This window comes from Lepus europaeus, chromosome 14 (assembly GCF_033115175.1).
Source record: "Lepus europaeus isolate LE1 chromosome 14, mLepTim1.pri, whole genome shotgun sequence".
NCBI classification, from domain to species: Eukaryota; Metazoa; Chordata; class Mammalia; order Lagomorpha; family Leporidae; genus Lepus; species Lepus europaeus.
The window spans coordinates 95,311,969-95,329,416 of record NC_084840.1 but is presented as its reverse complement, the minus strand read 5'-3'; the positions used below and the strand labels follow the sequence as shown (position 1 = coordinate 95,329,416).

The following is a 17,448-nucleotide window of genomic DNA, read 5'->3' as shown; positions in this document are numbered from 1 at the left end:
ACATCTGCCGGAGCTGGGCTGATCCAAAGCCAGCAGCCAGGAGCCAGGAGCTGATCTTTTCTGTGATCATGGGATGCTGGTCTTCGTAGCTCGTGCCACAGTGGGTGGGACAGATGTCTGGAAATCTGAAAATGCAGATTTTGAAAAGATAAGCCCCTTGTTGATGCTGCTGGAGCAGGCTGGCTGTCCGTTTCTCGTCTAAGTATTTCTGAGGTCTCGTCAGGCCCCAAAGTCTACGTCCGGGTTTGCTGCCCTTTTCCCAGCAGGGTGAAGGCCAGATGGGCTCGTGGCCATCTTATTTCCTAGATTTCCAAAATGTGCGCTCCCAATCCCAGAATCCACTAGACAGGGAAGGGTGGGGCCGGGGGTTAAGATGCAGCTGCGGTGCCCACATCTCCTATCCACGGAGCGCCTGGCTGAAGTCCTGGGTCACTTCTGCTCCAGCTTCCTGCCGGTGTGCACCCAGGGAGGCAGCAGGCAGAGGGAGAGGGCAGGAAAGGGAGAGGGAGAGGGGAGGGAGGGGGAGAGGGGGAGGAGGGAGAGAGAGGAGGAGGGGGAGGGGGAGGGAGGGGGAGGGGGAAGGAGGGAAAGGGAGAGGGAGGGGGGAGGGAGGGGGAGGGGGGGAGGAGGGAGAGAGGGAGGAGAGGGGGGAGGGAGGGGAAGGGTGAGAGAGGGAGGGGGAGGGAGGGGGAGGGGGAAGGAGGGAGAGAGGGAGGGAGAGGGAGGGAAAGGGAGAGGGAGGGGGGAGGGAGGGGGAGGGGGAGGGGAAGGAGGGAGAGAGAGAGGGAGAGGAAGGGAAAGGGAGAGGGAGGGGGGAGGAGGGAGATGGGGGAGGGGGAGGGAGTGAGGCCAGGGAACCCAGCAGGCAGAAGCTCTGGTCGTCCATGGGAGCGCCCAGATGGGAAGTTGAATTCACAGACCTAGAGACCAGGGCTGGGCGGGGCCACAGGCACACAGCACTGATGATGTGTTGTTTCAGTTATCTGTTATTGTGGGAGGACACCGAGGGAGAAGGTGGGAATGGAAAACAGGGTGTGGCCCAGGACCTCGGACCTTCCAGGGTTAAACGGGGGTGCCGGTGGGACCCCAGGATGGGAGTTCTTGTCTGTCGCCTTGAAGACTGTACTAGAAAGCTCTGGGGCGGGGGGGAGTGTGCTCTAACCTCCCACCGCAGGAGACACCCACACAACCACGCCCCTTCTGGGTGTGCAACCTTATACTTCAAGTAAGACTTCTCTCTGAAGCATTTCTACCTACAAGGATGCGAATCGCACCACCCGGCCCACAACACCACTTGTTCCTTTTAGATCCCGTGTAGCTGAATTTCCATCGGAATGGACATGTCCCCTCCCGTGGAGCGTGTCTAGCTTCGGGGATCCAGAAAAGCCGGTCCCCGTGTCACCAGACGTCTCTGCTACTGTGGGAAGGTAGACTGGGCAGCAACGAGCCGTGCTCCGTCTCCCAGCATCCTCGTGGGCCTGCGTGTGTGGTCATTCGTGTGTGACACAGTTATCTCCTAGGTTTCCTAGCGCTCGGCTGTCCTTGATCCGGCCCGGGTAGTGGAGTTTCCTGTTGTGTTTCTGAACTTCTCTCTAAGGGCTGATTTGCCGCCTCAGATTCTAGCACGAGGACGTGTCATTTTTAAAAACTAGGCTAATCCTCCGCCTTGCGGCGCCGGCACACCGGGTTCTAGTCCCGGTCGGGGCACCAATCCTGTCCCGGTTGCCCCTCTTCCAGGCCAGCTCTCTGCTGTGGCCCAGGAAGGCAGTGGAGGATGGCCCAAGTGTTTGGGCCCTGCACCCCATGGGAGACCAGGAGAAGCACCTGGCTCCTGCCATCGGATCAGCGCGGTGCGCTGGCCACAGCGCGCTACCGCGGCGGCCATTGGAGGGTGAACCAACAGCAAAGGAAGACCTTTCTCTCTGTCTCTCTCTCTCACTGTCCACTCTGCCTGTCAAAAAAAAAAATATATATATATATATATATATATATATATAATGCGACATCTATTTGCATCCTCCATGAACCCCTTCTTCACTGTTTAAGGATAACGCACTAGGAGCTTCTCAGATCTGTTCTGCTTGTACCCTACTTACTGAAGTCCCCCACCAGGTTTTGTGAACAGTTGTAACTAGAAGAATCATCAACAAACAGTGATGGGCATGGGGCTAATCGATGTTCAGAGCATGCCGTCCCAGAAAAGCAAAAACACTGAATTAACAACCAAACAATATACAGTGTATTTTGTAAGGCCTCCTGATCTGTCCAGAGAGTAAAGGAATCCCTCGGGGGCAAATGAACCCTCAGTGCCCAGGGCCGAGGGAGCGGCGGAGCCATCACCGGCTGCTGTGCTCTCTGCCAGTCCCCCGTGGTTAGAGACTTTGAATAGATGCACTCGGTGGACAATAAGTCAGCCCGAGTCCCCACAAAGCAGTGACACCATCAGGGGCTGAATAAGAAGAAAGATCAGCCCTACGGAGGGAGACCTCGGAGCCCTAGACCCAGCGCGGGCTCTAAAAGGACGGAAGAAAGGAATTGACAGAGCGTGTCTTATGCCCCGGGTTTTGGGACCTAAAGTTACACCGTCATACGCCAGGGAAAACAGGAAAAAGAAAAAGCCAAAAGCCAGAAGTGCTATTTAACCGTCCCTGGTCGGCAGCATCCCCAGCTATTTGGGCTTTGTGCTCGGGCACCTGAGGTTCCCCCAGGGGGAGATCCAGGAGCTGAGCCCAGACAGCTCAGGGGGCTCAGGAAGCAACTCCCAGGGGCAACACACAGAGAAAAAGGAGTCCCAGCTGCCCAGACCACTGCTGGGACTCTCAGATGCGGAGTGCGACACCCACGTGTGGCACACACTGCAAGAACAGGCTCTACACTGTGGATCTGTTGGATTTTCAAAATGAATCTCGGGGCTGGTGTTGTGGCCCAGTGGGTTAGGCCGTTGTGTGCAGTGCCAGCATCCCATATGGGTGCCTTTTTGAGTCCCGGCTGCTCCACTTCTGATCCAGCTCTCTGCTGATGCTCCTGGGAAAGCAGTGGAGGATGGTACAAGTGCTTGGGCCCCTGCACCCACGTGGGAGACCTGGAAGAAGCTCCTGGCCCTGGTTGTTACCACCATCTGGGGAGGGATCCAGCAGGTGGAAGATTTCTCTCTCTCTTTCTCTTTCTCTTTCTCCTTCTCTTTCTCTTTCTTTTTTCTCTCTCTCTCTCACTCTCCCTTCCTTCCATCCCTCCCCCCACCTTCCTCTGCCTTTCAAACACATTAAAAAAACTGTAGAAAAAAATTAAAAATGTTTCAAAAATATAAACATGAAAATAAAGAAAATAAATCTCCTCCCCAGCTGTTGCAGCCATCTGGGAAGTGAACCAGAAGATGGAAATCTCTCTCTCTCTCTCTCTCTCCCTCCCTCCCTCCCTTCCTCCCTCCCTCCCTTCCTCCCTCCCTCCCTCTTTCTATGCAGCTCTGCCTTTCAAATAAATAGTAGATGAATCTTTTTAAAAGAAATACTATGGGTAGAAACTCGAGAATTTGTTAAACGACAGACTAGATAAAATGCAGACTTGATGAAGTAGAAGGTAGACTTTGTCTAAAACATTGTGGTAATGCAGATCTACCCCTTCACAAGTCTTTCAGTGTACAACAGAGAGTTGGGCAGCAGTGGAAAGCAGGTCTCTAGCGGTCCCCAGTGTGGTATAACTGAAATGCTCCCCATAGTACGTAGCAAGTCACCGTGTATCCCTTGTTTAGCCCAGGCAACCACTCCTGTGCTCTCTGCTTCTTGAGTTTGATGATTTTGCACTCCTTCTGTCGGTGGAACTGTATGGGGTGTGTCCTTCCGTGGCTGGCATGTCCTCAGGGTTGGCCCAGGTCATGGCGTACGACAGGGGGGTGGTGTCTCCTCCGGGCAGTTTCTATTCGTGGGCTCCCAGTTACAGAGACGCCATCTGCCGGTTCTCCATCTGCGTGTCATCTATGCGTCACACCTGTTCCCGTTCCTACCCTTCGGTTAATCACACTGTTAGGGGTTTCGCCTTCTGGCTGCGGGAGCTTCTTGCGTACTTTGGAAGTAAGCTCCTTTTCCTATTTGTGAGTTGTGAATCTTTGCTGCCACTCCACAGGCTGTATCGGCTGCTTCCTTTGCTGTGCAGAGCCTTGAGTTTGACGGGGTCCAACTTGTCTGTTTCTGCTTTGGTGGCCTGAGCTGTTATCGTCATATCCACGGAATGATCGGTGGGGCCAATGTCACGAAGGTTCTCCTGATTTTCTTCTAGAAGTTTTAGAGTTGTAGGTTGAAGTCGTAATCCATTTGAGATGTGCACAGTGTAAGTTATTGGTCTAATTCCGCTCTCGCATGTGGACATCTGATTTTCATCACTCGTGGAAGTGATTGTGTCTTGTCCTGTCAAAGACTGGTTGATCATAAATGGGCTCCCGGTTCTGCTCCACTGGTCTCTGTGTCTGCCATTATACCAGTCTCGTTCTGTTTTAATCACTGTGGCTTTGTGGTATACTTTGCTATCAAGAGGTGTTGTACCTTCAGCTTTGTTCTTCATTCTGAAGATGTTTTTGGCTGTGCAGGGCCTTTTGTGGGCTCATGTAAATTTTACGAATGTGTTTCCTATGTCTTAAACGCTCCGGTGGGAATGTTGATGGGCTCCTATGGGAGCCGTAGATCACTTGGAGTGTTATGGATATTTTAGCAATATTCAGTCTCCCAGGTCACGAACATGACAGGTCTTTCTGTTTGCTTGTGTCTTTTGTCTTTTCTTTCCTGACCTTTGGTAGCTTTCACTACACAAGTCTCTTACCACCTCACCTATATTTATTCCTAACTATGTTGTTCATTTTGGCACTTTCTTCTAAATGGGATTTTTTTTCTAATTTTTTCTAATTTACTTTTGAGAGAGTTCTTTAAACAAAACCCTTAATTTTTTTAATGTGGGTGTTACTTCCTCTAAAGTTACTGAATGCATTTATTCTAACAGTTTTTTGCAGGAGTCTTTGGGATTTTCTGTATATAAAATCATGACTTCTATAATCAGAGACGATTTTACTTGTTCCTATCTGATCTACAGTGCTTTCTTCTTGTCTCATTGCTCTGGCCTGAGCTTCTAGTACCATGTTAACTAGAAGTCGTGAGAGTGGACGCCTCTGTCTTGTTCCTGGTCTTAGAGAGAAAGCTGTCAGTATTTTATGATTGGTGAACTTCTCATACCTGGCTTCTGTGATGGTGACACAATGTCCCTGTACCCCTGGTCGGCTGAGGTTTTTATCACGATGGGGTTGAGTTCTATGAGATGCTGTTTCTCTGTCTGTTGAAGTGATGATGTGATTTTTATCCGTTGTTCTCTTAATGTGGTATCGCATTAATTGATTTTCATTTGTCCAGCCATCCTTGTATCCAAGGGATACATCTATGATATGGTACATGACACTCTGGGTGTCCTGTTGGGTTTGGTTGGCTGGTGTTTTGTTGAGGAATTTTGCATCAGTATCAATCAAGATGTAATTTTCTGGTGTTGTCCTTATCTGGCCTTGATACAAAGGTATTTCTGGCCTTATATCTGGAAGTGTTCCCTCCACAGCATAATTTCTAAGAGTTTAAGAGAGCTGACAATTTTTTCTTCTTTGCACGTTTGGTGGAATTCAGCAGTGAACACACCTGCTCTGGGCTTCTCCTGGCTGGATGGTTTTAGTCTACTGATCCCCTCTCCTTAGCTGATTAGCCCACTCAGACTTCCTGTGCCTTCATGACTGGGTGTTCCCGGACCGTGTTTCTAGGAACTCACCCATATCTACGGGGCTGTCCAGTTTGAGTTACAGAACCGTGCGTAGTTGTCTTCTTGATTGCTTTCTCCATGCGTTTGTGTCTTCTCTCTCTGTCCAGCTGAAGTTTTGTCTATTCTGTTTCAGAAAACAGACTCGTAGTTTTGGCGACTTTTCTATTTTGCTGTTCTCTAACTCATTTATGTCTGCTCTACTTTTATTATTTTCTTCCTTCTGCTAACTTTGGACTTAGTTTATTATTCTTTTACCACTTCCTGGAGGTATGAAATTAGGTTGCTTATTTGAAATCTTGCTTCTTTTTTAATGTAGGCGCTCATAGCTGTACATTTTCCTCATAGTACTGCTTTTGCTGATCTCATGTCTTAGTGCATTGGCTTTTTTTTTGTCTTGAGACACTGTCTAGTTTCTCTTCTGATTTCTTCTACCTGCTCATTGTTCAAATGTGTTACTTAATCTCCACTTATTTTTTAATTTTCCAGTTTCATTTTTGTTGATATCTAGTTCATTTCATTGTGCTTGGAAAAGGTGCTTGGCACGATTTCCATTTTCTTAAGTTTGTGCAGGCTTGTTTGGTGACCTAACATGGGATCTGCCCTGGAAAATGTTCTTTGTGGGCTGCAGAAGAATGTGTATTCTTTTAAATTTTTTTAGTTTATTATTTATTTCCAAGGCAGAAAGAGAGAAATCTCCCATCCAATCCTTGGCTCCCCTATGCCTGCAATAGCTGAGACTGGGCCAAGCCAAAGCCAGGAGCCAGGAGCCAGGAATTCCATCCTGGTCTTCCATGGAGTGGCAGGGACAAACCTCTTGCAGCATCACCTGCTGCCTCCCAAGGTGCGCATCAGCAGGAAGCTGGAATCAGGACCCGAGCCAGGACTCGAACCCAGGCACTCGGATGTGGGATTCCGGCCTCCCCAGTGGTGTCTTAACCATTGAGCCACATGCCCGTCCTGAGAAGGTGTGCTGTGCAGCTGTCACGTCAGGGCTGTCGGCCCATGGTGCTACCCAGGTCCACTCTCTGTTGGCTTTGTGTCTGGGTGTTCTGTCCTTGGGTATTGAAGGTGCCTATGATGACTGTGTTGTTCTCTCTCCCTTCAGCTGTGTTGATGTTTCCTGTATATATTCAGGTGCTCCTATGCGGGGTGCCTGTATTTACCATCATTTTATCTTGCTGGTGGACGGCCCCTTTGACCACTGGATGATTTCCTTCTTTGACCTGAAGTCTATTTTGCCTGCTACAGAGCCACTTCTTCTGCTCTCTTATGGTTGCCATTTGTGTGCAGAACTTTTTTCCTCTTCATTCTCTGCCTGTGAGTGTTCTTAAATCTGAAGTGACTCCCGTACTGACAGCATATGCTTGGGTTATGGTTTCCATCCATTCAGCCGCTCTGTGTGTTTCGACTGGGAGTTTAACCTGTTTATATGTAAAGCAGTTGTTGATGGAAAAGGATTTACTGCTGCCATTTTGCTCATTGTTTTCTGTTCTTTTGTCGCATTTTTCTCTCTTTTTGTCTTCCTTTATGTTTCATTTATTTTATCATAGTTCTAGCAGTCTAAGCTGATGACAGCTTAACCTCAATCACATACAAAACTCTACACTGTAACTTCTCTCCCCACAGGTATGCTATTGATGTTACAAGTTACACCTATTTATATTATGTATCCATTAACATATTTTAGATATAGGTATTTTATACTTTATATTTTAGCTCTTTTACTAAAAATAAAAGTGATTTATCCACCAGAGTGAGAAAAGCAGTCATCCCTTGGTGTCTGGTGGGGGTTGGTTCCAGGACCCAACCAATTTGTTGGGTCAGTTTTGTACACATGCAAAACTCCGTGGATGACAAGTGCCCTCTGTAGGCTGGTGTAGCTTTTACCTAGAAGCCACACTCATCCTCTTGTCTCTAGATTACTAGCACTACCTAATGCAAAGTAGTATAGAAATAGTTGTTCTATTCTATTGTTTAGATTACAATGACAAGGAAAAATCTATACATGTTCAAGAGAGATGCAGTTCCTAAAATATAATTTCTCTCTTCACTTGGCTTACTCTTTGTCTATGAAACTCACAAAGGCGGTGTTGAATATTTGCCTTTGCCAATGATTTATTATTGCTACTGTTATTTTCCTTTTGTTTTTATGTCACTGTGTAGTGTGCTTGTGTTTCAAGCCAAAGACCTCTCTATGGTATTTTAATAAAGCAAGTCTTAGGGTCCTGAAAAGTCTTTGTCCCTCCTGCAGGTTTTTAAAGATTTATTTATTTGGAAGTTAGAGTTACAGAGAGAGAAGGAGAGAGAGAGAGAGAGAGAGAGAGAGAGAGAGAGAGAGAGAGAGAGAGAGAGAGGAGAAGAAGAAGAAGAAGAAGAAGAAGAAGAAGAAGAAGAAGAAGAAGAAGAAGAAGAAAAGAGAGAGAAGAGAGAGAGAGAGAGAGAAGGAAGAGAGAGAAAGAAAGAGAGAGAGAGAGAAGAGAAGAGGAGAGGAGAGGAGAGGAGAGGAGAGGAGAAGAGAAAGAAGAGAGAGAAGAGAGAGAGAGAAGGAAGAGAGAGAGACAGGAGCCAGGGGCTTCATCCAGGTCGCCCACATGAGTGGCAGGGATCCAAACATTTGGGCTACCCTTCTGCTTTTCTCAGGCCATTAGCAGGGATCTGGGTTGGAAGTGGAGCAGCAAGGACACAAACTGGTGCCCATAGGGGATGCCAGCATCCCAGGCAGTGGTATCACTCAGTGCGTCAGGATGCTGGCCCCTCTCCTACATTCTTGAAGAACAGTTTTGTTCAGCCCTGATATCTTTGGTCAGAAGTTTCTTTGTCTGCTTCCCATTCCCACTGACTGGCAGGATTTCTCCTGATAGCCTTAAGGAAGTTCCTGTGTATAGACAAGTCATTCTTCTGCTGCTGTTGTTAAAATTCTCTTTTCCTTTGAAGTCAGACAGCTTGATTATAATCCATCTGGGTGTGTGCTCCTTTGGGTTCACCATATGTGAAATCCCTTGGACTTCCCGGTTCTGGACATCATTTGCTTCCCCAGATATGAGACGCTGTCCACCAATTATTTGGATACGCTCTCAGGTCCTTTCTCTTCCCTATCCGGAAACTTCCATCAATCACGTTGTGGTCCATTTGACTGGGTCATTTCCAGTGACTGGGCTTTGAGGTCACTGACCCTTTTTTCTGTTAGTGCTTCTCTGTTGTTGACATCCCCTATTTGCAGTTCAGCTCCAAGATCTGGTTTCTTCTTTTTAAGATTCTCTGTATCTTGGTTGAGATTCTCACCAAGCTCTACCTGGCTCATGGAGTACCCTCATGATGGGGATTCTGAATCCTCTAAGATAATTCAGTAGGATGTGATTTCTGGAGTCTCCTCTCGCTCCTGTGTGTCGGTCGTGTTTTCCTGTTCCTTCTTTTTCCCTGACTCTGTGTTGGTATCTGCACACCACAAAGGACCCCTGCCTGTCCCAGTCTTCATGGACAACACGCGCAGAGGAGACGACCTCACACCACCTGGCCAGAGCTGCTTCTGCTGGCCTGTCAGCCTCTGTGCTGTTCCACACTTCCTTCTCTGCTCCTATGGCCCTCAGGAGCTTGCCAGATCCTGTCAGTGCTGCTAGAAGCCAGTGCCTTGGGTACAAAGGGAGCTGTTGCATCATTGCCTGTACTACTGCTTCCTTCCCCCGGTTATAGGAGGGAGGGGGAGAGTTTCCCTGCTGACTCTGTGCTGGGCTGTGGGGGAATTCGTGCACACTAGCTCAAAGCACCATCTTTGTTCCCAGTGCTCCCTGGGCGCTTGGAATCTGCTGGGCCCCTTGTTTCCCAGTCCTTGCTCCATGTGAGATAAGAATACAAAGCAGAGGCACAGGTAAGGTGCACAGATGGCATCCTGATTTGTTTAAAGTGAGAGAGAGTGAGAATACGTTCAGGCATGAGCGCAGGCGGCCCCCGAGGGCCAGAGAGCTGCCTACCAGGGAGAGCACAGGAGAAGGCAAGAGAAGGTGCCCCTGAGCCTGCAGCCCCCTTCGTGGGGTTGGGGTGGCACCCTGGCTGAATACACAGATGGAGTGGCGTTTGCACGGGATTTAGCGTGCAGGACGCTTTCTGGGAGTCTCATGGCACCTCCACATGGAATTCAGCGTATACACGCGTCCCCTCCTTCCTGTGTAGAAGGCACGGGTGCATCATGGGAAAGTGGCCGTACTGGATTGGCATGTAAGGGGGAGGAGTCAAGGTACAAGACGAGAGACAGAACCTGTGGAAAATCTCCCAGTTCATTTTCCCCAACCACCTGCTTATGCTGAACCCCACGACACCATCAGCACCCAGATACAGATGAGTCAGAAGCCAGTCCCTCGGGAAGTCCGCAAAACAGTTGGAACATTTGATTGCTAACTCTTTCCCTTTGCACAGCTCCAGTGGGAGTTTTGTGCTTTGTTTGTTTTGGGGGGTATTTCTCCCCACTAGCTCGCACAGAGCTGGAGGAGCCGCGGTAAGTGCCTGTGGGCTGGTGGAAGCCACTGCCTTGTTCTCTGGAGCCCCCAGCGGTGGAGAATTTGCTGGGCCCCATTCACATCACAGTCCCGGTGGGACAAGAGCCAGTCCCTCAAGTAGAACACACGCAACATCAGGTTGTCATGTTTATTGCACGTTGCAACTCTGTCTCCAAGGAGAGGCTGGGTTTTGCCTGCTTACTCTGTGTTGAGCCAGAGGGGGCGCTGTAGCGAGTGCACACACGGGTTGAAATGGCCACCCGTGTTCTGCTTCACTCCCTGGGACCTAGTGTGTGTTGAGTCGCATCAGCTCTGTGAAGAAGGCAAGACAGAGGCCAGTCCTTGGGCAGGACCTGCAAAAGCTGAGACATTGCACGTGTGCCTCTCTCGAGTGGAAGATGGGTCTCCCCCAGTCACATAGTGTTGTCCTGGTGTAAGGGTTAGGTTAGAAGACATTTCCAGCTTGCCTGTTGGTCTCAGTTTGGCTAGAGTCCTGCTTTCACAGAGTGAAGGAGCCTCAAAATCAGTTTCTGTTTATTTCACAAAGTACATTAACCTATTGACTGCTGTGGAATCAACGTGTCCGTGTCAGGGAAGGGAGTCCGGAGCCTCCTGCCTCACTGCCTTGCCGATGTCCCTCCGAGATGGACTTTTACAGTTCCTGGTAATGTAAGACTTAGAGGTGAACTAATGGGGAGTATGAAAAAGAGGTTAGAAGGTTTAACAGTGGAGTGTGCATACCCAACATGAGTCTAACTGGATGTCCAGAAAAAGACCATACAGAGTCTAAGAAAGAGGGATTTGTTGAACAAGAACATTCCAGAACTGATAAAAATACATTCCTCTCTGAAACCAGGAAGCCTGACAATTCCCAAGCAAAACACTTTGGAAAAAATGAGTGAGGGGCCAGCGCTGTGGTACAGCAGGTTAAGCCTCTGCCTGCAGTGCCAGCATCCCATATGGGCGCCGGTTCCAGTCCCGGCTGCTCCACTTCGAATCCTGCTCCCTCCTAATGCACCTGGGAAAACAGCAGAGAATGGCCCAAGTGCCAAGCCCTGGCCTGCAGCTCTGGCATCCCATATGGGCGCCGGTTCAAGTCCCGGCTGCTCCTCTTCTGATCCAGCTCTCTGCTGTGGCCTGGGAAAGCGGTAGAAGACGGCCCAAGTGCCTGGACCCCTGCACCCATGTGGGAGACCTGGAGGAAGCTCCTGGCTCCTGGTTTCAATCTGAGCCAGCCCAGCTCTGATCATTGAGGTCATTTTGGGAGTGAACCAGTGACTGAGAGATCTTTATCTGTCTCTGTCTGTCCCTCTCTGTAACTCTGATTTTCAAAAACAGAAGAAATAAATCTTTAAAGAAAAAAACTGCCAGAACTTCAGATTTTTTTTTTTGCACTAAAATAAACTATTTTAATCCCATTTCCCACAAACTTTTTGAAGTCCCCTCAAACAGAAAGCAGTTAGTGGTTCTGTTATAATTGAGCCAACTTCATTTGAGGGGAGTTTTCTTGGCCCAGCCAGCAGCGGGATAGTTTAGACTCTCAAGGTCAAGTCTGATCGCTGAAACCTGTTTCCCCGTTGTGAAGGGAAGAGGGAACAATGTAAGAGTCATGGGTGTACTTTGCGCTGACAATGTTTCCACCTCACTTTCTTTGCATAGTATCAGTTGAAAGAAAGGCTGGAAAGAGGGGAGAACCATGTAGAGCCCCTCTCTGTGGGATTCAGTGAGCATCCACATGGCTCACTGTGTTAACTTCGGAGCCGTGTTCATAGTTCTAAGAGTATTTCTGTAGTCATCATCGCTTCTAGAGTATTCCCGAAACCAGACGGTGCGTGTGCCAGATCAGTTATTTAAGCCCCTGTATCTGTCAGTACACGTCCTGAGACCAGGGCAAGGACCACTGTGTCGCCATCACGGGGGTTAGAACTTCCTTGTTGGGTACTTTCCAGTCGCTGAAGATAATACAAGGCTTCCTTCTTCTTGGATTACCCATCTCCACAGCTAGAAATTCCCCCAAACTGTGTAGATACTTATGTCGGTCTCTTCTCTCGGAGTGGGCCAGAGTGGACAAATACTGCTCGGCTTGTTTGTGCCTGAGACTGTCATTAGGAAAGGCGTGGCCTTGGACTTGCTGGTTGGTGGGTAGGACAGAAGCTTCATCCCGCTGCAGGGAACGCACGCGGCTTTGGGCAACCTGACCCCAGCGCTCCTCCTTCTGCTTGGACTCGCGCGTCTCACTAGTTCTGCCGATCTGAGTCTTCATGGCTCCTTGAAATTTGTAGAAGAAAATTCGCATTTTTGAATCTTTCTTTACTACCCAATACTTCATTAAGTAGGCACTGTGCTTAATGATTTCTTAATTTGAAGGCATGTTTTAGGAAGTCACATGTATGAATTCATTTGCAAGGCTGAGAGACACAGAATAAAGGAGGGGGCATCGTTCCTGGCTCACTCCCCAGAAGGCTGCAGCAGCCAGGGCTGGGCCAGGCCAAAGCCAGGAGCCAGGAGCTCCATCTCCCACAAGGTGGCAAGGGCCAGAGCACTTGAGCCATCACCTGCTACCTCCCAGGAAGTTGCATCAGAAGCAGAGAAACTGGGACTCGAACCCACATGATGATATGGGATGCAGGAGTCCCAGGCAGTGGCTTAGCCAGCCACGCCCAGCACCCCGCCCTGCTCTGGTGGTCTCAGGACGACACGTGGTGAGGAAATGACCCAGTGCAGCCCACTGTGCAGGTGCACCAGCCGAGCGGTGTGTGCTGCCTACTGTGTTTACCAGATCACAGGAAATGTGAACCATGTCAGCAGCCATGACCCTGGGATGTGTTACTGCTGTCACCATTGGGAAGTAGAGGCTGAGTGGGTGCTGAGACGGGACAGGGAGGGACGGCGCCCAGGCGCGAGGAGAGACCAGACACAGCATGTCGGGAAAGGGGAAAAAATAATACAATATCGGTTTTCTCATTATCTCACCGTCTCTTAGCACACAGAATCCCTGATTGAGAAGTGATCCTAACGGTGGTTTTTCTACTTCGTACTTGTTGAATTCTTTACTTAGTGGAGGATTAAGCTTGTGATTACAAAGCTGCTTGGAAGCATGTCACCGTAAAACTTAAAAATAAGAAGGGAAGGAAGAGGGAGGGAGGCTAGGGTGGGCCGGTCACTATGCTCTTAAACCCGTACAAATGAAATACGTGACATTTGTTCCCCTTATATACTTTTTTTTTTAATTTAATAGAATTTTATTTTGAAACATAAAAAGAGACAAACAATCTACCGCCCGGCCTTATTTTGCGTGTATGTTTCAGAAAAGTGCAAGGGGAAATATGTGTTCTGTTTGTTTAGCACAAACTCAGTTCCAGAGGAGAGAGATCTTTTAAAGCACCGATCGTGGGCGGACATCGGCAACTCAGGGTGATGGGTGAATCAGAGAAGGAGAAAGAGACACGGTGTGTGCTTTCCTAACCATGTGAGAGACGGGAGCACAGGCACTGGTCAGCAGGATCGCCCTCGGGCTACTGTTTCAGGCGCTTGAACTTGGGCTGTCACTCTGCCCTGCCTCTGTGGCATCCAGCCGGGCTGGTGCGTGCTGCCCGCCGAGTGAGGTCTCACAGCTTCAAGGATCATTAGGTCCTACCAGGGTCAAAGGACAAAGGTCACTCTTGGGCAATCACCCCCAAGAAGCCTTTGCTGCAGTCCGAATGCTGATCATGGGGCAGATGGTTGAAGAAGGGCCCAGGGGCAGGAGCACACGCACACTCTCCGGGTGGCTGTGGGGGCAGTGTGAAGGCCTGGGTGTGGAAATTAAGCGTGTAGGGATGGGGCAGGTGTCGGGGTGCAGTGGAGTCTGCAGCCACCTGGGACACCTGCATCCCACATCCCGTGCCTGGGATAGAGTCGTGGGCCTGTCTGAACCTCCAATCCAGCTCCCCGCGAATGCACCTGGGAGGCAGCAGGTGGCAGCCACGAGGGAGACCTGGAAGGAGTTCCTGGCATCAGTCTGCAGAACGCTAGCTGTTGCCAGCATTTGGGGAGGGAACCTGCAGATGGAAGATCTCTCTCTTGCTCGCTCGCTCACTCGCTTGCTCTAGCCAAAAAGGGACAGAGTCAGACAGGAAGCTCAATGCTGCCAGCATCTTAGTAGGGCAGCCTTGGGCAGGTGCAGCAGGTGCACACACTTTATAGACCTTAGGCTCTGTGGCTGAAAGAGAGAAGCAGGATGGAGCAGAGAGTGAGGGGGTGAGAGGAGGAGTGAGGCCATGATTTCCTGGGGGACCTGGGCAGCCCTGTGGGACAGGAGGTGCCAGGAATGGTCAGAGGCCTTCTGACTTGGAGCTGTCAGAGGGTTCTAGCAGATGTCCAGGAACCTACTGGATACGGGGAGCTGAGACCCAAGGACTCTGGACCGTGCGCACACGTGGAAGAGTTACCAGTGGGTTTGAGCCCTGGGTCGGTGTAGAATGGCTCAGGGAACACGTCCAGGGCTCAGATCGGGAGGCAGGGGTCAGGAGGCTCTCTCTCTGGCTGCGAGATGTCTGCAGGGACAGGGAGTGACCGACAGGAGCAGGCTCACGGGGTGGCAATGAGCGAGAAGTGGGAGGTGACTGTGCAGAGGGCTTCGGACTCAGCTGGACCCACTGAGCTTCCCGTGGGAGACTTCCAAGAGCTCCAGCCCCCCAGGAGCGAGTGGCCCTGGGCAGAGGGAACCTCTGGTCACTGCTGGGTGGGGGCTCCAGGCGGAGCAGAACAGGGTGGGCTTTGCTTTCAGATCCGGGGTAGACTGTGTCCGTCTGAGGCAGGAAATGCAGCAGAATTCCCTGTAACAGAAAGCGCTGGGCTGCCCCGAGAAAGGGGACCCAAGCACTTGAGCCATCACCTGCTGCCTCCCGGGGTGTGCATCAGCAGGAACCTGGGTTGGAACCGGAGCAGCTGGGACTGAGACCAACCAAGCCCTTGGGTACGGGGTGCAGCCCCTGCCCCAAATGCCCACTCCTTAGCACACAGATCGAGTTCTCTGTTAAGTTCCTCTCCGTCTCCTCAATTGCGACATTGCAGATTCGTGTCAGCGATGTATTATTTATGACGACTGAGTGACGTGGGGCCTCATTCCGTGATTGGTTGGTATCGTCTGCCTTGACTCCCCTAGCGATCTGGAATCGCTTCCTTTGGCGGAGGGGAGGAGCCAGTGATGGCTGAAGGTGGCCGTGCAGTAGCCTAGCGCCCCCACCTGCCCGGCGCTGTGGACTGTAGCAGCATCAGCAACACAGCTGAGAAGGCAGTGAGGACGCTGCTCTGGGGCCGTGAGCTCAATCAGGAGAAGCGAACTTGGACCTGGAAGCCCCAGGTGGAGGGGAAAGAGAGCTGTGGGTCAACACGATCTGCCTGGGGGAGAAAGCCAAGGAGGAGGTGAACCGGGTGGAGGTGGTGCCCGGAGCCGGCCAGGAGGACAGGAAGGCGTTGCCTGTTACCATCGCCTCCCTGCAGAACTCCGTCCTGCCCATGGTCGCCAGGGCGGATCTGGAGCGAGATGTCTCCTCCCATCACGTTCCAGCTGCCGGCTGGCTCAGGCCCCGTGTTCATCAGTGAAACTTCAGACCCAGCCTGGGAAGAGGAAGAGGAGGGAGAGGAGGAGGAGGTGGAGGAGGAGGAAGACGAGGACTATGACGACAAAGAGGAGGAGGCGGACATCTCCCTAGAGATGCCAAACCAGCCACAAGGCAGGCGCCTCTGGAGCAGTCGAGTGCTGCTAAGAAGAAAAAGCTGGCGAAAGGAGGAGGCAGTGAGGCCCAGCCTCAGGGACAAGAGCCCTGGGCACAAGGCCAAGTCCACGCAGCGACCCAAGATGTGAGGAGCCTGCAGCGGCCAGTGCCAGTGCCTGTGTCGGGGTGCCACAGGTTCAGGGGCCCCTGGAGAGGAGGGGGCACAATAAAGTTTTGCTTTGTCTGGCCCTCCACAAAAAAAAAAAAAAAAAAAACCAGAATCGCTGGTTCTGCCCCCAGGCCCAGAAAACTTCACCAGTCTGGGACTTCAAAGAGCGCCTACGTGGGATGCCGGCACTGCAGGCTGCAGCTTTACCCACTATGCCACAGCACTGGACCCAAAGAGGCTCCATTTTAAGAGCAGGTTCATGGTTGGCGCCACGGCTCACTAGGCTAATCCTCCACCTGCGGCGCCGGCACGCCGGGTTCTAGTCCTGGTTGGGGCGCCGGATTCTGTCCCGGTTGCTCCTCTTACAGGCCAGCTCTCTGCTGTGGCCCAGGAGTGCAGTGGAGGATGGCCCAAGTGCTTGGGCCCTGCACCTGCATGGGAGATCAGGAGAAGCACCTGGCTCCTGGTTTCGGATCAGCGTGGTGCACCGGCCGCAGCAGCCATTGGGGGGTGAACCAACAGAAAAAAGGAAGACCTTTCTCTCTGTCTCTCTCTCTCTTTCACTCTCTCACTCTCTCACTGTCCACTCTGCCTGTCAAAAAAAAGAGAGCAAGTTCAGCCTGTGACGCCAGCATCCCTTATAGGCACTGGTTTGTGTCCCGGCTGCTCCCTTCTGATCCAGCTCCCTGCTAATGCACCTGGGAAAGCAGTGGAAGATGGCCCAAGTGCTTGGGCCCCTGCACCCACGTGGGAGACCCAGATGGAGCTCCAGGCTTCTGGTGTTGGCCTGTCCCAGCCCAGACTGATGTGTCCATTTGAGTAATGAGCCAGGAGATGCCTCTCTGTCTCTGTCACTCTGCCTTTTAAGTGGATAAAAATAAATAGTTTACAAGAAAAGAAACACCGAGCTCGAAGATTAGCGCCTCGTGCTGTATGATGGTGAGATTGCAATGGAGGTTGAGGTTCCGTCTCGGGCTCTGGGGAGCACCTGCAGCCCAAGGGCAAGGGGCAGCCGCTGTAGCCCCCACGGCTCCCGCTGGCACCTCCGTCCACACCACCCACCGCGATCTCCCGGGGCCACCTCCCAGCATGCTCTCTGCGTGTGAGCAGAGGAATCTCCAAATGGAGATTTCTCCCCCAGGAAAGCACCGGGCTGAGACCCTGTGCTTCTTAAGGGGTCACGAGTTATAAAGGACACGAGCCTACTTACATCTGAGAAGGGAGTCTCATCGCCTCCAGTCCTTGGCAATGCTGGCGCAAGCTTCCTGCCCAGGACCTACGGGCCCTCTCGCATAAGAAATTGCCCATT

The 17,448-nt window shown here is 51.1% G+C and overlaps 1 pseudogene; it reads left to right on the top strand.

Moving 5' to 3' along the window:
* Positions 1–16,119, top strand: part of LOC133773521 (nucleoplasmin-2-like) — an 18,181-nt pseudogene extending 2,062 nt beyond the window's left edge.
* Positions 16,120–17,448: the final 1,329 nt, after the last annotated feature.